Raw genomic sequence first — 22,467 nt, forward strand, 5'->3', positions numbered from 1 at the left:
GTCCCGAATCCTGGCTTGTTTTGCCACATGCAAGGAGCCATGAGTGAAGTGGTAAGAAAGGATTTGTGGGTGCCTGCCATTACATGAATGTGAAGGGCCTGAACATTTTGAAATGCAGCACATAAATGCTGAGTATGATCATCATTATATAGACTAATAGCAAGCAGACAGAAAATGTGAATCATGAAATGCAAATCTTGTTTAAAAAGCAAGTGGGTTTAGTTTGATTTAAAAACAATATCACTAGAAATGGCATTTTAAAACTGACACCCTGCCGGTCATGAAAATACCACAACTCAGGTATCATTACACCTCTAACCTGCACATGCAGTTTTCCAGTGGACAACTTGTAGAGTGAGTGGTTTTGTGAGAGCTGCTACATTATGAGTGATTAACTTGCGCAGTAGGTACAAATGAATAATTTATCAAATATGTTTTCATTATTTCTCTGAGAAAACATTGGCGATCTCTCCTTTACATTCTAACATTTGCACACTGAGCAGGTCTTTGCTTAGGCAAATATTTGGGAATAGATAGTCATATAAAAATGAGATGGCCAACATTAATCCAAATATTGTGCCATATTTTGAGAATGCAATGAGAATAATTAGTGGGTAATTAAGCCATTCTTTAATCCATGTTTGTATATAAATATTTTAAAGGCATTTCAACATATATGAAAATTTATTACATACCAATCAAATTTGCATTTTGGTGTTTAAGCAGTAAAACAACTGTCATATGCAAACAATGTTTTAGGAGTGATTTTGAGGTGCCCATAAGTAAAAGTTAGATAGCTCCAACCTGGAGGCCTAATTTTGTCTGCTACTCCTCCCCATATCACCTGCAATGCTCTTTTGGGCTAGCAATGCCCACCTTCCAACACCAATATGGCATATTTGCACAGTGCTTCCAAAGTACAAGGCAAACAGCTGGTTGTCAGTTGTTTGCGAAGTGCTTGTTGGAGTGACTGGACATGATACGAAGTTAATTTTTCCTTCATGAGTGTAAATCAGCCTGTGGTTGAGCTAATGGCAGGTGTAAGTTCAGCAAAGCCAATTGCTATGGTAATAGCCCAGTGCCCTGACTATCTCTGTGGTTAATGTATGTCAGCTCAGTTAGTCAGTCAGTCAGTCAGTGAGTTGTCAGTCTGTTGATGTTACTTGTCCAGTGTTATTCTTGAATTGTTGGAGTTTATTTGGATCAATGGATATACTTTGTACTTGTATGTATCTAGGTGTATTGGTATCAAAAGCCTACAAACTGTATATATCTATGTCCAGAACTATTTTACTGAGCCTTATCTTCTGCAGCAATAAACTCTTCTGATATTTAGCCACTTCTGTGTGGCTGGTGACTGGTATTGGAAGCAACTTCCACCATGTGGGTACCTCACCTGGGATCCCCAATACAGTCGTACCTTGGAAGTCGAACAAAATCCATTCAGGAAGTCCTTTCGACTTCCAAAATGTTCAAAAACCAAAGCTTAGCTTCCGATTAATAATAATAATAATAATAATTTATTATTTATACCCCGCCCATCTGGCCGGGTTCCCCCAGCCACTCTGGGCGGCTTCCAACAAAACAGAAATTCTAAAATACAGAAATCCATCAAACATTAAAATACAGAAATCCATTAAACATTAAAAGCTTCCCTAAACAGGGCTGCCTTGAGATGCCTTCTAAAGGTCTGGTAATTGTTGTTCTCTTTGACCTCTAGTGGGAGGGCATTCCACAGGGTGGGTGCCACTACCGAGAAGGCCCTCTGCCTGGTTCCCTGTAACTTGGCTTCTCGTAGTGAGGGAACCGCCAGAAGGCCCTCGGAGCTGGACCTCAGTGTCCGGGCAGAACGATGGAGGTGGAGACGCTCCTTCAGGTATACCGGACCGAGGCCGTTTAGGGCTTTAAAGGTCAACACCAACACTTTGAATTGTGCTCGGAAACGTACTGGGAGCCAATGTAGGTCTTTCAGGACCGGTGTTATGTGGTCTCGGCGGCCGCTCCCAGTCACCAGTCTAGCTGCCGCATTCTGGATTAGTTGTAGTTTCCGGGTCACCTTCAAAGGTAGCCCCACGTAGAGCGCATTGCAGTAGTCCAAGCGAGAGATAACTAGAGCATGCACCACTCTGGAGAGACAGTCAGTGGGCAGGTAGGGACTCAGCCTGCGTACCAGATGGAGCTGATAAACAGCTGCCCTGGACACGGAGTTGACCTGTGCCTCCATGGACAGCTGTGAGTCTAAGATGACTCCCAGGCTGCGCACCTGGTCTTTCAGGGGCACAGTTACCCCATTCAGGACCAGGGAGTCCTCCACACCCGCCCGCCTCCTGTCCCCCACAAACAGTACTTCTGTCTTGTCAGGATTCAATCTCAATCTGTTAGCCGCCATCCATCCTCCAACCGCCTCCAAGCACTCACACAGGACCTTCGCCGCCTTCACTGGTTCTGATTTAAAAGAGAGGTAGAGCTGGGTATCATCAGCATACTGATGGACACCCAGCCCAAACCCCCTGATGATCTCTCCCAGCGGCTGCATATAGATGTTAAAAAGCATGGGGGAGAGGACAGAACCCTGAGGCACCCCACAAGTGAGAGCCCAGGGGTCTGAACACTCATCCCCCACCACCACTTTCTGAACACGGCCCAGGAGGAAGGAGCGGAACCACTGCATGACAGTGCCCCCAGCTCCCAAGCCCTCTAGACGGTCCAGAAGGATGTTATGGTCGATGGTGTCAAAAGCCGCTGAGAGATCCAGCAGAACAAGGAAACAGCTCTTACCTTTGTCCCTAGCCCGCCGGAGATCATCGACCAGTGCGACCAAGGCAGTTTCAGTCCCTGCAGCCAATCGGAAGCCGTGGAAGCCCCATTGGACGTTTGGCTTCCAAAAATAGTTCGCAAACCAAAACAGTCACTTCTGGGTTTGCGACATTGGGGAGCCAAAACGTTCAGGAACTAAGCTGTTCGACTTCCAAAGTACGGCTGTAGTGCTACACAAGCAACCTTGAAAACTTTCAGGAGAGTGGGAGTCAAAGTTGGGCCATGGGGTGCAAGATCGAGATCTGGCCCACTGAGCCAAAAGGGTTCCCCACCCCTGGTTTAAAGAACAAGAAATAAAAAAAATCAAGGTGGCTGTGCCCAAGCCCTCAAGCACACCTAACGTGGCTGCTTGGATCTTGGCCTTTATATTTTAACATGGTGTGGAGTAGAAGTCGACTGTAGTTGTTACAAGGTTTGATCAGTTATGTGACTCAGTGCACAGGAAAGAAATCCCTGTTTGACAAGTTAAGTATCAGCAACATTCTTCTTCATATTAGGGTGCCCAGGAAGAAAAAGGAAACATTGTGATAGACCCCTTCTCTCTGAACAGTTGGGGAGAGGGGATGGTGACTAGGAAAAGTGACATCCTCTGTAGTGGATGATGTGCCAATAATGATGTACAATGACGGTGTGCAAAAAAAGTTTTTAAAGAAAAATCACAAATGATGTTGGTGCTACTGTCAGGGTGTTCATTAGTGCATATATGTGGGATGTCAGCCTCAGCAAAAAGGATATAAGTTCACTTTTTTTTAATAGGAAAGACATCTAAGCACAAATGTCAGTCGATTTGAGGCACCTGGGAAAAGACAATTAAACTAAATTGGGGACACTCTTGAGAGTTGTATAAAACTGACGTTCTGTTCTGTAAAAATCATCCAAACGAAGTCTGACACAAGATCAGCAACTTCAGTGGGAGGGGGGAAATTACAGGTCTGTGTAAAAGAGTGAGAAAAGTAGAAGAATGAGTGTTTGTTATCTCCTGGGAGTAACATGTTACTCTAAGGAGTGTACAGGTCAGCTTCTAAGTTATACTGTATTCTGTGGCACAAGACATTTCTTCACCTTTCATGTATTTTAGATCTCATTTTGAAAGGGAAAGTAAAAAAAAGAGTGAAGGTTACTTTGAAGACCTTTACATAATACCCTGCAAAAAATAAGTTTCTTAGTTATAGAGATAATTTAGAATACATGCATAAAGATGTTTAACCTTTCGGGTATGCATAATGCATAGTCCTAACTCACGGGTGTCAAACACAAGGCCCGGGGGCCAAATCCGGCCCGCCAGACCTCGTCATGTGGCCCGCCGAGCGCCCCAGCCAGCGGGACCCAGCAGCGGGACCTTGCTGCTGAAGCGCTACGCCGACAAAGCGCTGACAAACAGCTGGGGCAGGGGGGGTAGAAAGGCGGCCGGAGCAGCGCCGCACGGAGAGTCCCGAGCCTCTGCGACACAGCAGTGCTCTGTAGCACTTTGAATCCTCCTCCTGCCACGGCTCGGCGCCTGGAAACGGCTGCTGCTCCTGCTGAAGCACAGACAAAGCACCCAGCAGCGGCGCGTGGAGGAGGAGGAGGATTCAAAGTGCTACAGAGCACTGCTGCGTCCCAGAGGCTCAGGACTCTCCGCACGGCGCTGCCAGGCACCAACCCGGCAAGCCGCCTCCTCCTCCTCCTCCTCTTGCCTCACCTCCTCCTCCTCCTGCCGCGGCTCAGCCTCACGAACGTGCAACTCTGAGGCTTTACGCACTTCTCCTAAAATGGACACCCGCTGCCTCACGTTGCACAGGAAATGCTTTTTGCCCCTGGGTCCCTTCGCGCTCTTTTCTGGCGCTGAATCAAGGCGGCGACCCTCCTTTCCCTTTCTTTCTTCCTCTCTCTCGTTCTTATTCTTTCTTTCCCTCTCCTTCCTTCCTTCTTTATCTCTGTCTTCTCTCCCTCTTTCTTTCTTTTTCTTTCCTTCTTTATTCCTTCTTTCCTACTCTTCTTTCTCTCACCTCTTTCCTTCCTCTCTCCCTCCTGCTCCCTCTTTTCTTTCTTCCTTTCTTCCTTCTGTCCTTCCCATCTTTCTTCCTCTCCCTCATTCTTTTTCTTTCTTTCCCTCTACTTCCTTCCTTATTTCTCCCTTTCCATCTTCTCTCCCTCTTTCTTTTTCTTTCCTTCTTTATTCCCTTCCTTATTTCCTACGCTTCTTTCTCTCCCCTCTTTCACTTCCTTCCTCTCTCCCTCAAACTCCCTCTTTTCTTCCTCCCTCCCTCCCTCCCCTCCCCTTCCCTCTCCCTCTCCTCAGAAACATAGGATGCTGCTTTATACTTCTGGCCCTTAAACCCTGGAACCAGGAGAGCAGCTCCAGTGAGTCAACCTCAGCCAGTCCCTTTGGTGAAGGGTGGTGGCTCACTGGCAGAACATCTGTCCTGCATGCAGAAGGACCCCAGCATCTCCAGGTACTAGTAGCTCTGCAAAGGTCCTGCATGAAACCCTAGCGAGCCTCCACCACCCAGTGCAGTTACCAAAAATCATTTTTCAATAAATTGTACAATAATTGTACATTTGAATATCTACTTGCCATTATTCTGACTATGTTTCTGCTTTCAGAGCTAGTTATTACTTACATTATTACAAAAATCAGTAATAATTGAATGCAGTGACAATAATTTATGATAATAAAGAGTGGACACATAGTCCTACAGATACAACCGGCCCTTTGAGGGTGACCAAACTGCTGATGCGGCCCCCAATGAATTTGAGTTTGACACCTCTGTCCTAACTTTTCGTGAACAAAGACTTCACAGGCATCTAAAATTGGGGATATTCTACCCTTGCTGGCCTCTTGCAGGTATCATGCTAGCCTCCGATTTTACTTGCTCTTTTCCCCCTCCAGGCTGAAGCCAATAGTCATCAAATTTTCCAATTCTACCATTCACATTTTGAATGAGAAATTCTGCATTCAGCTTTTAAATTTGCATTTTAAAAGTGCAGTTTGAACTGCAGAATTAAACTTTTGACTGATTCATTGGGTTCTCTTCCTTGTTTGGCAGGCTTCCTATGTAAAATGTCAGAAGCTGCCTACTGACAAACACTAATCAGCGCTCAATGTTATTGTTAAATGCTGTTGGATAAAAAAATGCTTCTGTGGTGTGCAGACCCAAAGGAATTTTGAGTGTGACCTAGCACCAATAGGGAATCATAGAATCATAGAGTTGGAAGAGACTACAAGGGCCATCCAGTCCAACCCCCCTGCCAAGCAGGAAACACCACCAAAGCTTTCCTGACAGATGGCTGTCAAGCCTCCGCTTAAAGACCTCCAAAGAAGGAGACTCCACCACACTCCTTGGCAGCAAATTCCACTGTCGAACAGCTCTTACTGTCAGTAAGTTCTTCCTAATGTTTAGGTGGAATCTTCTTTCTTGTAGCTTGAATCCATTGTTCTGTGTCCGCTTCTCTGGAGCAGCAGAAAACGACCTTTCACCCTCTTCTATATGACAGCATTTAATATATTTGAACATCATATCACCCCTTAACCTTCATATCATATCACCCCTTAACCTTCTCTTCTCCAGGCTAAACATACTCAGCTCCCTAAGCCGTTCCTCATATGGTATTGTTTCCAGGCAATAGTGCAGCTGAAGTGCATGTCTGAAGTGTACCTGTAAATATGCTACCAAATCTCCTGCAATGTGGAAGTGATCCATAGTGGATGCTTAAAAGGAAATAATTTTGTGAAGGAAGAATGTTTGAAAACATTGTTGAGGGTCAGCTATCAGTATTGTCAGGTTAGAAATACAATTGCATGCCAGTGGTACAATGCAAGGTTGGTTCTGTTGTGCTGAAGGGTGAAGCAAACTGCTTCAGGTTGGCACCCTAAGGGGTACAACCATAAGGGGCAGATGAAGTCAAGAAGGGGTTTCTGAGTAGTGTGGCAAGACTTTTAAGAATGTTGGCCTAGGGAGGTGAGAGGTGCCTTTTCTATTCCATTTCAGGCAGCAAAATGACTTGGGTTACAACTCCTCAACTCTGCCGTTGTTCTTTAATCCAACTATGATGTATCTTCGGCACATTGAAATTATCAAAAACTGCATCAGAGACCCAGCCAACAATATAAAAGACTTTAAAAACCTTACATTTAATAAAACAAATGCAATACCAAAACAAATCTGTAATACACACTTACTCATTACCTCAGTGGGGCTTACTTCTAAACAGACATGTATATGATTCCACTATATAAAGTGGGTGGGTGGGTGTGTCCCAAGCAGCTGCCTCTATGATTTTAATGATCATTAAGGACAGAGACCTTAAAAAGCCATTGCAAAAGATTGTCTTCTTAGCTCACTTAATGTCATTTCAAATCAAGCAGCGAGGGCACCAGGTGTAGGCTGTTCTGAATCTTGGGCATCACAACTGAAAAATGTGGCTATGTTTTTTTCCTCCCGTGTCTTCTATGGCATTCTCCTTTTTGGGGGGGGGGATATTGATTGGAAAGTGGGTAACAAAGAGAAGTTGGGCATGTTATCATGTATTCTCTCAAAGCTTTCATGTCAGTCATTGGAATAACAGTGTGAAACGGATGCAGGGCTCACACCAGCTGCTTGACATCTAGGCAGGTGCTGGAGCCTTAGGAAATGTCACACTATCAGATGCCACCTCTGAGCATGTGACTAGCAGAAAAGCAGCCAGCCACGGCTATCACCCCCGGCCATAGCTAACACCTCAGGCCACTTCATCTCTTCTGCTTGAAACAATTGCTGAGCTGTCAGTTTAATAAATGAGTAGCCACTTTGTTGTGATCAGCATTGTCAGGGTTTATTTCAAAAAGTGATTCTGATTCCTTCTCACAGCCTCGCCTAGCCAAAGTCAATTGGTACGATTTCAAGGTGAATTTATTCATACTTTATAAAGGTTCTGCTCACAAATATATCGAGACAGTTGAATAAATTAAAATAAATAGACTTGGAGTTACATATTCCTTCCAGTAATTGAAATAGTTTCCCCCCAATATATTTGTAGCAATAATGCTACTTTTTATGAAAACTGGACTATCTACAGAGAGGAAAGCACAGAATTACCATTTTGATAACATATTTCGAAAATGCAATTGGGAATAATTTGATGAAGAGGGCAGTTGAATGATGTCCTTGCCTTTCACTTTGTCCATGCTAAAGACAGTGAAAAGGAGCTTTACGACAAACTAATAACGTAGAATTATCATCATTAGTGGCTTGTATCCAATTGGTACCTCTCTGCTAATGGAAAGCTTCCGTCAGTGGAGGTCTCTATTAGCGTAATCGGAAGGGAGGGGCTTTTTTATTACAATTTCCTTTTCCCCTACAGCCTCTGACACTATTCTGAAGGCTCTTCTGAAACTCTAGACCAGGCATAGGCAAACTCGGCCCTCCAGATGTTTTGGGACTACAACTCCCATCATCCTTAGCTAATAGGACCAGTGGTCAGGGATGATGGGAGTTGTAGTCCCAAAACATCCGGAGGGCCGAGTTTGCCTATGCTTGCTCTAGAGCAGATGGGGGGGCATCTGCAGAAGGGAGAGGAAATTCCTGCAGATTGCCCCCCTTCTTGTCCCGTTGGTGGATGACTCAGTGGAGTCAGCGGAAGGGCACCAAATAAATGCAACCCACTGTACACAGAAGCAGTCCTATTGGTTTTTCTATTAGAAAGTGCTGCCAAATGCACATAATGCGTAGTCAGTTTGGTAGCCCAACACAAGCGAACAAAAAGCTGGGTGCCATAGGTATGAAAACAAAATAAATAAAATTTATCATTATTTGAATAGCATGAGAGTACATATGCTTTGATTTAAGATGGCATCTGGAAGCTAGACTGGCTGAAGAGCTACATTCAGAACAGTAACAATATTTACCAGGGAACCCGTCGGGAAAATGTATCTCTGTTTCGTAACTGATTGTAACTGATCCCACACATCCCAAGCTAGACTTTTACAGTGGTACCTCGGGTTACAAACACTTCGGGTTACAGACTCTGCTAACCCGGAAGTAGTACTTCAGGTTTAGAACTTTGCCCCAGAACAGAACAGAAATTGTGTGGCGGCGGCGCAGCGGCAGCGGGAGGCCCCATTAGCTAAAGTGGCACCTCAGGTTAAGAATGGTTTCAGGTAAAGAACGGACCTCTGGAACGAATTAATGTATTGTTCTCAACTGGTGATGGTGCACCTGGAGTTAGCCCGTTTGAAAAAGAAAAATATGTTCAACCACACTGTAAAGTAGGTCAGCCTGAGGGATAGTTACAGTGTGAACTCTGAGGCAAACAACCTAAACTTATGCATGCATCCCATAATTCAGCAGGGCTTCAAAGCCAGTGTGTGTGTGTGTGGGGGGGAATGCTTACCCCAATTTCTTTGAGAGCCCCACAAGTCCCAACAGTAACAGGAGGAGGAGGCCTTTGGCTGGCACACCAGTTAGTCCATAGAGTCTCTTTATGTTAGGCACGTCTCTCCCACTCTCAGATATTTTGCAAAACTGAAGCCCACACATTTCTGTCACTGACTTCATCTTTCAAAGAATTTTCACACAATATTCCAGCATTTTCCAGGTAGTGTGAATTTTCTTCTTCTTTGGACAGCTGAATATTTTCTTCTGGTAAACTGTAAATGTTCCTGAGGTGAGATGATTTACCGCTTGCCATACTAAGCATAGAATTAGTATCCAGAGTCATGTTTTGAACTAATGACCTGTAGGCAGACACTGTGCTGTGAGATACGAAGCCTTTACAGAGAGAGAAAGAGGGAGGGAGGGAGGGAAGAAAAGAGCTGAACTCACAAAACCTGATGATCTGATTTAAATGGCCTGATCCTGAGACCTAAAGCAACAAATAAATACTTAAGCAGGAGATGCACGTGACTCCTTTACCAGTAGGTAACATCACAATTAATCATTTATATAATTTATGATGTTACATTGGTATTCGGAGCTGAGGCTGTCGGAGAAATTTGGCCAAAGGCAAGGGAATTTAGAGGTTCCCAGATTATGAGAAAAGACACAAAACAAAAAGACAATATAAATAAGAGAAGCATTTTTTTACAGAAGGTTTTGGCAGCCTCTAGGTGACCTGGAAGCTGTACGCTGGCTCCCTCGGCCAATAACGCAAGATGAGCGCTACAACCCCAGAGTTGGTCACGACTGGACCGAATGGTCAGGGGTCCCTTTAGGTGTAATTATATGCCCACTCAGCTGGGAGTAAGTTCTACTGATTTACTACCAAGTAAGCTTGTGTAGGATTGCAGTATCTGAGAACTTGGCAGATCATAGAATTGTAGAGTTGGTATGGACCATAAGGCTCATCTAGTCCAAACCCCTGCAATGGTAGGAATTTTCCCCCAGTGTGGGACTCAAACCCATAACCATTAAATTAGGAGTCTCATGCTCTACCGACTGAGCTATCATAACAATCTGAGCATTCATCCTGATTTGCTTGCACAAAAATACGTGGAATTTAGATTATATCTGGTCTTTATTGAACATTTGTTCTGATTTGTTTGCAGGGTAGTTATATGGCAATCACATTTGCCCCACATTCATCTTGTTAATCATTTCTTTATCCCACACTTTTCAATGCACTTCACCACTTTCCAAACCACAAAAAGGAACCCAATTCTTTTCTTTTCTTTTCTTTTCTTTTAAAAAGTGGGTTTGTTGTGCAAGGGTGACGGGGTGTTTTTTTATCTCCTTTAATTGTGCAAACCTAAATTTGCAGTATGTCCTTGAATCCATCCTGCATAATGCTGACAGTTCTGGTGGCAATCTGATACAAAACACAGAAATATGAATGGCTCCTACACTGATATCTTTGGACATAAAGTTTAATTCCAAAGTCCTTTCTTTCTTTCTTTCTTTCTTTCTTTCTTTCTTTCTTTCTTTCTTTCTTTCTTTCTTTCTTTCTTTCTTTCTTTTGATGTAGTGTACATACCTCCTTGACAGTAGAATTTTCAAAAGGAGGGTACAGTTTTAGATTTAACTGGAAACTGTGCTGCCGAGATAAGAGAAAAATACATGTTTGACTCTGGGAGATTCATCTTCCTCCCCAATCACGATTAGTAGGTGGCAGACAATATAGCATCAAACTGTATGCAAAGATAACCAAAGTTTGAAATATGAATCTTTTGCAGAGTGAAAGATGGAAGATGGCAGTTGTAATCTCTTCAGATTCATAATTTAGTGAATTTTAGGGAGGCCCAAAGTGACTGATAGTCTCTAGGCAGGGTTTAGTGATTCGAAAAGCATTTTATTGCATTACGCAAATGTTTTAGCCCTCCCTTATCTGGAACTTTCTGATATAGTTCTGGAGAATGTGTTGACTTGTGAAAAATTAAAGATCAGGCAAATGAAGATGCTAAACTAAATCCTGCTGCAGTGTATCACTTTGTAATTGTTGCTTATATAGTAGGTTATACTATGTAAATTACATAACCCTCAGGAGAACCATGAATTAGTTTTACTCTCTGTAAAATTGAATAAGGAAAGGTGGGGTTGAACACATTTATTAACACATGATCCCATGTGATAATGGCACAATTAACTTGTGGCCTCTGTAATATTTGCATATCATAAAACACAAGCTGTAGTGGAACTTTATGTGGTGAAGCATTGCTGTTAATTATTTCTATGCTTACATCAAACCAAGGACAAAGGTCTACTGGGTTGTCTCTGACAATTGTGCAACTGTGAAGACAACAATGTGATTTTGTTAGGATTGTCTTAAACTTTTTTGCCCTTTGCTAGTTTCTTTTGCCCCACTATGTATTTAGTAGTTAAATGTTTGATCACACAGTGTTTTTATCTTAGAGAGTCCAATCCCCCCTTTTTACTTTCTGCCTGCTACTGCGTCTGTCCTGAGATTTAAGAACATAATACATGGAGGGAAAACACATTTTCTGTAACTCTGGAAAATGTGATTCCTCTGATTGTCTGTCTACCTACAGGTGCATAGCTCTGTTCTCCAGCACCCAGGGCAATGGGCCACCTGGCAACCCCCCAAAATCCTGAGGAACTGTAGTTTGTAAAGGGTGTTGGAAAATGTAGGTCTGTTGGGGGGTAAATGACAGCACCCAAGCACCCATGATTATTTGCAGAGAATGTGTTTCAAATGTGCAGGAGTAAAAGGATGAAAATTGGGGTGGCATACAGTTCTTTCTAGTTGTTTCCACGGAGCAATCATTGGGGAGCAGAAGCACACATGTGCAGAAGCGGGGGGCAGAAATAACCACATTTTCCAGTGACTGGTGGGAATGAAATTTAGCAGGGCATGCTGGTATATCGGTTGAAAAGCAACAGGTACTGCTGCATGGATGAAACGTTAAAGATGGCAGGCAAGAGCTAGCAACATAATCAGGAAAACTAATCTCAGATTCCCCATGTCTGAATGCACCCATAATCAAATTATGGTAATTAAAATAAATAATAAATAGAAGTAATTTGGCCTCTAGGTGCAGGTTTGTACATGGATTCCCCCCACACCCTGCACAGGGATGAATTCAGCTTACGCTGAGGGGAGGGAAAAGATGGAGAAAAAAGACCATATGCACATGGGTATATGATAATTGGGGGTGGGGGTGCAACTAAAGCAATTACATGTGTTTGGAAGCCGCAGCATGAAATCTCTAACTCTTTCCAAGTTTCTAGCCCATTTTTCTATTAGAATTCTACTGTCTCTTGAGAGTTAATGCAAACTTTATTTCTGACGCTGTGTTCCATTTTATTTTAATCTGCTATCTGTAAAAGAATTAGAGAAACCTTATCAAACCAGACGTGAGGAGAAAGAAATGGAAGGTGGACTATTAGTAACAAAAAAAGGAGAAATCCAACAATTTTTATATAATAGTATGAACAATCAGATAAATTAATTTTTTAAAACTATTCGAAGGAAAAATTAAATAGATGGATCCCCTCATCCATGACCATTAAGCGTTTCATGTCCACAGAGGAGTGTCAGGCCTGACACATTATTAAAAGAATCAGATTAAAATTCAAATAAATTTAGGTAATAAAAGGGAAGGGAAAAATAAATTCCGTAATATAATTGCTTGTTACAGTTTTCGGCCTTTTGCCTACCAGCTGCTATGCTCTGTTAAACTGTACTTTATGAAAGGCCATCACATAATAACTTTCTTGGGATTGCAACAAGGTTTTTCTGTGTATTGGAACTCAAGTACAAGCTTTTGTAATTAACTGTTGGAATACATATCCAAGGTAAATCCATTTTATAGGTAATACAGTAGTAAACACTTGTGCTTTTGAGTTCCAGCTTTGATTTATCGTGTATATATGGAAATATATATATGACATGAGCAAAGGAAAGAGACTATGAACGTATAATGAAGAAGAGTTTGGATTTGATATCCCGCTTTATCACTACCCAAAGGAGTCTCAAAGCGGCTAACATTCTCCTTTCCCTTCCTCCCCCACAACAAACACTCTGTGAGATGAGTGGGGCTGAGAGACTTCAGAGAAGTCTGACTAGCCCAAGGTCACCCAGCAGCTGCATGTGGAGGAGAGGAGATGTGAACCTGATTCCCCAGATTAGGAGTCTACCGCTCTTAACCACTACACCACACTGGCACCACACTGGAACAGACTTTGTCTGTGTTACGTTCCCTGGTGATTAAAGCTATAAATGAAGTTTATTTACGCCCCAAGGTTGTACACAGTATGGACCAGTCTGGGCCTTAGAACCTGCAGTGTGGACAGAGTTCACAAGAACAAACTCACAGAGGACAAGGCTATCAAAGGCTACTAGACAAAATGACTATGTCCTACCTCCGTTGTCAAACATATCATGCCTCTGAATACCAGTTGCTGGAAATCACGGGTTGGCAGAGTGCAGAATGTATCATTGCAAGCTACCTCCAGGCATCCAGAGGGCCACTGTGAGAGTGGGATGCTGGACTAGATGGGTTATTGGCCTGATCCAGCAGGCTTGTCTTATGGTCTATGGTACTGGTAGAACTAGTCAGCTTGACTCTGCCATATGCCTCAGCCAATTGCAGCTGCATGAGTAATGCAATAAATCTATTGTAGTCAACCGACCAGTGACACAAAATTCAAAATCACAATTGCCAGGAATAACAAATTAAGAGTAGTCCATCATAAAAGGTTTGAGATAGATACAGTGGAACCTCGGTTTATGAACACCTCGGTTTACGAATTTTCGGTTTGCGAATGCCGCGGACCCATCTGGAACGGATTAATTCACTTTCCATTACTTTCAATGGGGAAGTTCGCTTCAGTTTATGAACACTTCAGTTTATGAACAGACTTCCGGAACCAATTACACCCATGCTTCGGGTTAAGTACGCTTCAGGTTGAGTACTCCGCGGACCTGTCTGGAACGGATTAATCCACTTTCCATTACTTTCAATGGGAAAGTTCGCTTCAGTTGATGAACGCTTCAGTTTAAGTACCCCGCGGACCGTCTGGAACAGATTAATCCACTTTCCATTACTTTCAATGGGAAAGTTCGCTTCAGTTTATGAACGCTTCAGTTTATGAACAGACTTCCGGAACCAATTGTGTTCATACACCGAGCTACCACTGTAATAGCATTTTCCCAATTACTCCATAATAAAGGTATTAGGCAACTTATTCCAGGGGCAACTTCTGTCCTAAAAACAACTCCAGTAAATCTGCCACATGAAAGCTTTGGAGGTAAAATATTAAATAAACCAGGCTGATAAAATAGCTATCCTATTATTCAGATATTGTTTACAAGTTTAAATACAGCACACATGTTCTAAGACAGACCAAGACGAACCCTGTGACCACTGGGTGACAAAAGTAGCTCTTGCAAAAATCGGATCTGTTTATCATCTGTTTAACAATGAATTTATATTGCTTTAAATCCAAGGGTGGCAAATAAGAGGAAGAAAAGACTATTAAAAAACAAAACAAATTAGCTTTCTTGTCCAAAATCATACATAAGAGTTTACCAACACCTGATATTCAAACTGGAGATAACAAATTTGGAGCCAGAAATTAATAGATCCAGGCCAATCTACTTAATAAACTAAGACCAGCATTCAAATTGAGGGCAACACATTTTGAGAGCACCCAATGTGAATCTAAGAAGAAAGTGAATTACTTCCACATACAGTTAAAGTCCTGAAAGCTCAAAACAAAATCTGAGTTTTTTGCCTTGTACATTTTGATGATCAGGAAGGGAGAAGTGCTGCTTTTAATCAGCTACTGCTGCCACTTACAATTCTCCTTAGCTTTAATGTTGAAGGTACCTCAAAGTTATGGGGTTTCTCATCAACAGGGATATAAGACTTCCCAATCTTACATAGACTTAAACTGACAGGACATGTAAGACATAACTAAACTGTGCACCAAGTGAGTTTATGCTTCTAATTGTATTTTTAAAATTATTATTATTTGAAAGCAATCCTCACTGAGCATGCAGAGAAAGTGACAGAGCAGCTACATGGCCAGGAAAATCGTTGGCTTTATTTTCTAAGGGAAACATTGTTTATAATCCTAATTTAGGTCAAGGGATTTATCACCTCCAAAAGTGAGTGGGAGAGAGCAGAGTAGTGGAAATCAATGCATATGTGAAGAAATATGTTTGAATACCTCAAGGACATCACCTACAAAATGGCATCATTGATTTGTTGTTGTTGTTTAGTCGTGTTCGACTGTTCGTGACCCCATGGACCAGAGCACACCAGGCACTCCTGTCTTCCAGTGCCTCCCACAATTTGGTCAGACTCATGCTGATAGCTTTGAGAACACTGTCCAACCATCTCGTCCTCTGTCATCACCTTCTCCTTGTACCCTCCATCTTTCCCAACATCAGGGTCTTTTTCAGGGAGTCTTCTCTTCTCACGAGGTGGCCAAAGTATTGGAGCCTCAGCTTCAGGATCTGTCCTTCAAGTGAGCACTCGGGGCTGGTTTCCTTAAGAATGGATAGGTTTGATCTTCTTGCAGTCCATGGGACTCTCAAGAGTCTCCTCCAGCACCATAATTCAAAAGCATCAATTCTTTGGCGATCAGCCTTCTTTATGGTCCAGCTCTTACTTCCATACATCACTACTGGGAAAACCATAGCTTTAACTAAACGGACCTTTGTCGGCAATGTGATGTCTCTGCTTTTTAAGATGCTGTCTAGGTTTGTCATTGCTTTTCTCCCAAGAAGCAGGCGTCTTTTAATTTCGTGACTGCTGTCACCATCTGCAGTGATCATGGAGCCCAAGAAAGTAAAATCTCTCACTGCCTCCATTTCTTCCTCTTCTATTTTCCAGAAGGTGATGGGACCAGTGGCCATGATCTTAGTTTTTTTGATGTTGAGCTTCAGACCATATTTTGTGCTCTCCTCTTTCACCCTCATTAAGAGGTTCTTTAATTCCTCCTCACTTTCTGCCATCAAGGTTGTTGATATTTCTTCTGGCAATCTTAATTCCAGCATTGATTAGCCCTTGTCAATTAACCCAGCAAAGTGGGACAAAGGTGCAAATTCTAGTGCTCATCTCTTTATTTCTAGATGGTAGGAAAAGGGAAAAGGAAACAATGCAGGTTGGTTTGCTTTGGATATTGTATAGAGAATGATTTCATATCAGAAAAGGGGGTGGGGTGGCTATTTTGGTTTTGCTTTGTTACATATACCTATATAGGTACCAGAACTGGTTGCATAACAGCAGTCAAAGCTGTGATACCTAATTCAGAGGGTAGGTGTAGGAAGGTCCTATATTTTAAGCTCTACAATTTCTGGATGTTTACTTGTGTGTCTCTCTCTCACTGCTGTAGAGCTTTCATTACATTCTAGTGTTCAGTATTGCTAAGCCTTAGAATTGGGAGATATTATGCTACAAGGCATAGGTAGGCATGCTCTAGGCAACTAATCCTGCCTACTCCATGCAGCTGAAGTAAACCATAATTTAATCATGGATTTTATAGCCAAGGGGTACAATCCACAGGGACCTGAAGACAGAAAAAAATATGTACACAGAAAGCATTTTTAATATCAACAATAATCTTCACCACAGCTTTCCTTCTTAAAATATCACACCGGTATTTCTATTTATGTAAGTTGTAGTCTTGCATATTAATGCATCCTTGGTAGTGTCTGAAGTTCAATTCATAAATTAAAACAACACTGTGATATAAAAGGGGGGGGTTAATAAAGATGATAAAACCTCCGTACCAACAAAATTAAAAGGGAACAAATTGTGAGATTCATACATTCACCTTATTGATCAGCTGTTGAATTGATACTGATTGTATTTTACTTTTTATAATGAATGATGATCCTCACTGATGAAGGGTGGTCCATAAATGAAAGGAAAAATAAAATAAACTGAGATGTGAAACTGCTGAATTTCTAAATATGCAGCATCACAAAAAAGTTTCTGCATCCCAGAGGCGTTTCTTTTTAAGTGACTTGTACAAATCCAATGTAATAAATATGTTGGAAAAATAAGATCTACCATAACCTATACTAGTATAGCTAATAAAAGGTGAGGGGTTGTATTCAATGTAATGCTAAGTAACAAGTGGAAGGATTCACACTTGTGCAACAGATCCCCCCAACTGGAGTGGCGGCGCCGGCAAACCGCTATGTACAGCGAATGTGCAGTGCCGCTATGTACAGCGCATGCGCCGTACGTAGCAACGCCACCCATGCGCCCTATATAGCGACGCCCCGCCCCAGGTGTCACGACATCTTCATTCGCCCCTGGTTGGATAGCACCTTGTATACCTCCTTGTAGCAACCTGCAGCCCAGCTGGTGCCAAACGTATTGCTCTGCTTTCTTTTGGACCATGTCAGTGAGGCCGAGAGGGGGTCTTGTCATCTGGGCAGCCCAGGACCTCGAGACAGATGGATGCCAACAACTATCATATATGAATTTTTGCCAGCCTAAACAAATATCATTAACATATTGTTACTTTGTTCTGGTTACTCTGGTAGCGCAACTTTGAGAATGGCCTAATGATGCATTGTGGTGTCTGCTTAATAGGTCTTATCAGTGCTCTGAATGATTGGAAATGGACTTCAAAATAAAATCCCGTGGTGCTGCTATATAAATCTATAGTGTAACTATATTTAGAGCAGTGTATGCAGTCATGGCTGAACAGTCTTTATTAATATCATAGCACTGTGGAAGGCACAAAAAAGGAGAATGGATTATCTTTCACATGGAGGCAGTTTGACGACTTTGCCGATTAGCTTAAAAAATACAACAATGAGGAGAAACGAAAAGAAGTACTACATGCCATTTCAAACCTGTTGTGATGGTCACTAGCACAGGTGGTTTTAATAGGAAAATTTAAAAACCCTGGAAGATAAATGCATAGAGTGTGGGTGGGTATTTCCCCCCCCCCAGTTTCTCCTGGGTGTGTTTTTGGGCAAATTGACAAGCTGTGTGTGTCCATTTTGGTTTTTTTTTGTGAGAGGGGGGGCAGAAAAAAGAGCATGCAAATATATGCCAATATATATTTGGGTTGCACATTCTTAGTGGAAACTGTATATTTTTTAATAGCATACAGTTAATTATGTTTTCATTTCTTTTTGATTCAGCATGCTTGCACATTATACACAAGAATTGAGATTTTCAGACTTAATAACGCCTTTTAAAAGATAAGCGGAAATTAGCTCTTGGAAATTGCAATAGCTAGTTTGTATCAAATGGAACTTAAACTCTAGCGAGAGGTTGGATTCGAAAACCAGACAGGAATGTTGGTGTTCATGCCATTCGACCGCTGAAGACAGTAGTTAAATTATAATATTTCCAGATGTTATTTATTTATTATTGCAAATTATGCATTTTCTAAAATCATAGAGACAAATAACCTGTAATTTATTATTCATTTAATCTGAAATTGTGTTTTTATGTAACCCCTTTCACAGCTACATACAGAATTCTGTTTCAGCGTAAAACATATTAACAGGTAGTGTAAATGGAACATAAGAGTGATGGTTCCTTTGATTGACTTGGTTCTTTTAGTTTTGTGTAGTTAAAAATAAACCTGACAATCACTCAAAGGCAAGAGTTTAGCTCATCCATCCATCCTAACAGTTTGACAAGATCACTGAACATGAAAGGCTGTAATACAAACTTTTCAGGGGAGGATGGATTTTTGCTGTTCTCTGGCCTCATGTGTCACTTGAACACATCATGGCAAGAAATCATCATCATATTAACTGAATGTATATGATGTGGTGTGGCTATGATGTATGTCATGCCACTGTCATGCCACTTTCTTTTTGATAACGATAATGATAACCTGGAACAAAAAGCAGGCTCCCCCCCGAACTGCAAAGTTCTACTACCCCCCTTTCCCCATACTTATTACAAGTGCTTGGTGTCACTTGTCTGTTATTTTGGGTTGGCATTTCCTTCTTCCTCATCGCATGATTCCAATCAATCAGGGAGCAAGCAGTAAGCAAGATGACATGGCAATGCTTCATAGCCAGTCATTACATAGAACAATGGTTGAACATTTCAAACCCTTCTTCCTATGCCCCTCCATTTATTTATTTTTATTTATTTTTCATTTTTCTTTTTCTTTTTTTGCTGAAATGTGCATGGAAGATTGCACACAAAATGAAACCACGGTATTAACTCAGTGCAGAACAATTAAATTGTGTGCACAAGGTGAATTTTCTTTCCTAAACAAAGCAGTCTTTGAAGAAGTCTCAACGTAAAGCTGAGCCAAGAACCAAGAATACCTGAGAACCAAGGTAAAAGCTTTCTGCACCAGGGATCAATAAATCCACAAGTGCAAACTTCTTTTGGGTCCAGCTGCAGAAACCACCCCAGCAAAAAACCTGAAAGGCATCCCAGCCACTTCTCAAAAGTTTTCTTGACTTTGTTGGAGCTGGCCTTTCCCTTGCCAAAGTAGGCTGCTTCTCTTTGTCTGGGCATTCATTCAGGGGAAGGAATTTAAAAATATCAACGTAACGCCCATTAAGTATCCTATTCCGAAGTTCAGAAGGCAGATAGGCACCAGGGATTATATCCCTAACAGTATTGGCCCACCTACGGTAGGAAGGCCAGAGGCTCCTTCCCCATGACCCCAGTACAGGCCAAGAGCCACCTTGTCCTCGTCCTCAGATGTGTCAGAAGATGTACCAGTGGAAGAGGAGGAATTGCCACCTCTGTGCCTCTTAGCCCTGCATTTGGAGCGACTGCTCTTCTGCTGCTTGCCACCCGACATCGGAACTCTGGGCACTGGAAGATCCTCCTCTGATGACTGGATGTGGAATACCTCCCTTGAAGGATCAGGCCGTGCCTGCAGGGAAGCAGAGGCAGAAGCATGTGAGGAACTAGGCTGGGAAAAAGACTCCCCCCCTTATGCTGCACAGGGCTGTCCGTTGAACTCCCAGGCCTCGGGGGTGCAGACTGTGAGCGGGGCAGGCCAGGCTGGAAAGCCCACTGCATCATGGCACCCATACTTCTAGGCCGGCCTCTGGGACTAGCTGGAACAGGGATTCTGGAGTGCTGGAATGGAGAAAATAAAGCACCCGAAGAATCAAAGGCCTCACTTCCTTCACTCGTATCCGAAGGGCCAGGAGCCTCAAAAACAGTAAAAGATGTGGAGGGGCCTGGCTAAGAAACAGGCTGCCTTGCGCAGTGCTGAGCCAGGGACTCCATTTCCGTATGAAATCTGGCCAGGGCCACAGGATCTGATCCCAGATCTGCCACAATTGTACACTAGCAATCCAGCGTATGCTAGGGCAAGGCTGGAGAAGGCGCTGAGTGCAAGGTCTGAGACGGGCCTCTGATTACCCTTTTGGAAGGAAGCGCTGGACTCGGATTGCGTTTAACAGGCATCACGATTCAAAAGTAATTAAAATTGGCAAGACTGCAAAATAAAATTCAGTTGTACTGCACAGGTAAAATGGTGCTCCTGCCAAAACAAGATGGTGGCCGCACCAAATCAAGATGGCGCTCCCTCCAAAACACAATCAGCAACGTCCCTAGGAGAAGAGGTACAATGGTGGTCTCGTTGGAACCAATCAGGGGGAGGGGGGTATCCCAACGGCCGGCAAAATCCCCCACGGACCCTTGAAACCAATTTCAAAGCAGCCGGTACGAGAGGGGACTCTTCGCTATTTTAAAAGCAGACTTGCTTCAAAGCCCCAATGCTGCAATTGCGGCTGTGGATGGCGAGCTGCTGCATGCAGCCTTCCGACCAGCAGGGCAGCGGCGAGCTCCGAGAGCTCAAGGGGCCGAAGCCCCATGGGACAAAGCCCCTCAAATGCGGTTGGAAGGGATGGGGGCAGGAAGGGGATCGATGGAACGAGGAATTGAAAGGAATAAAGGGAAAATAAGGAAGGAATAAAGGGGAAATAGGAAAAATAGGGAAGGAATAAAGGGGGAAAAGGGGAAACAGATCACTGTAATCGTTGTAGGTAGAATGGTCTCTCTTTTGGCTTGCCACAGACACGATGCTGGTGTTCCAATGCACTGACCAAGAGAGAAAGCTCAGGGTCACGTGCATTGGCATATATAGGTCCCTTGATCCATTTGGCTAGCGTCCCATTGGTCAGATTAAACCCAGCAACAAGGGACCTACCAATCGGGTGTTGAGGCTATGCAATCATACCCACCCACAACACAAGGGTTTGGTTGCCAGGTCTCACTGCAACACATGCCCTCTTTGAGGGAGGACACAATTTATATGTTTAAGTAAGCGATAAAATGATTGTAGATTACACTCCCTGTCTTCTGACCTAGTCCTTTCTGATCAGAGGCCTGCCTTTTATGTCTCGTATCTCATTGCAAAAGAGAATAATATCCAACAGTAGCTTAAATCACTGTAATACTCAATCTTAATATGAATGCTCACATTAGCACAAAAATGATTCTACTGTACTTTATAGTGGCACGAAAGATTGAGAAACTTCTTGTATACAAATCAGAAGACAGGATTACTTCTCTGATGCAGTGTGAGGGGATTAAATACACGGCCATAAAACCTTTGCAATCATGGGAACTGCAGTAGAGGGTTTTCTCCCCCGTGATTCCTTTAATAAATCCTTTAAGTATGCATTCAATCTCTCAACAATTTCTGACAAAGCTTGGGTGCTCATGTTGTGAATCACCTTCATCTAAAGTTCCGGTAATGAATATTTTATATGGCTTATCACTGCACTCTTGTCGCAGGCTTGGTGAACGCTTGGTGTACTGTTTGTCAGTTCTTATTAATACCAGTAGGCAGAGAGAAAAAGGTGGATCTGTAGCTTCGCACTTTAGCCTTCTTTTATTTCCTCTTAGAGAAGATCAAAGATTTATACATTTGGTGAATGATGAATGAGGAGATTGAATTTTACAAATTTGGAGACCTTAGACCATTAACTAAATCATACTGAGACTATCCCCCCGCCCCACACCACACAGAGTACGGTGGAATTGGTGGATATTATTAAAATGGCACACCAGGGGAAAATGCATTCTTCCCATAAATATTCAATCATTGTTTTATCTAATGCAGCAAACTAATACCGGTCATAAGAGTCACCTTGCCATGGTGCCATTCAGACAATCATAATTCGCTTTCCCCTTCCAGATATTTATTTAACCTTCTGAGTGTCTCTTAAGCTGTGAACACATGGATATATAATTGGGATTGTCAGCACAGGAATATACCGAGATTATCAAACATGTTAGTATAAAATAATGATTCCTAAGAACAT

The sequence above is a fragment of the Zootoca vivipara genome, chromosome 2 (genome assembly GCF_965207765.1).
Source record: "Zootoca vivipara chromosome 2, rZooViv2.hap1.1, whole genome shotgun sequence".
NCBI lineage: Eukaryota > Metazoa > Chordata > Lepidosauria > Squamata > Lacertidae > Zootoca > Zootoca vivipara.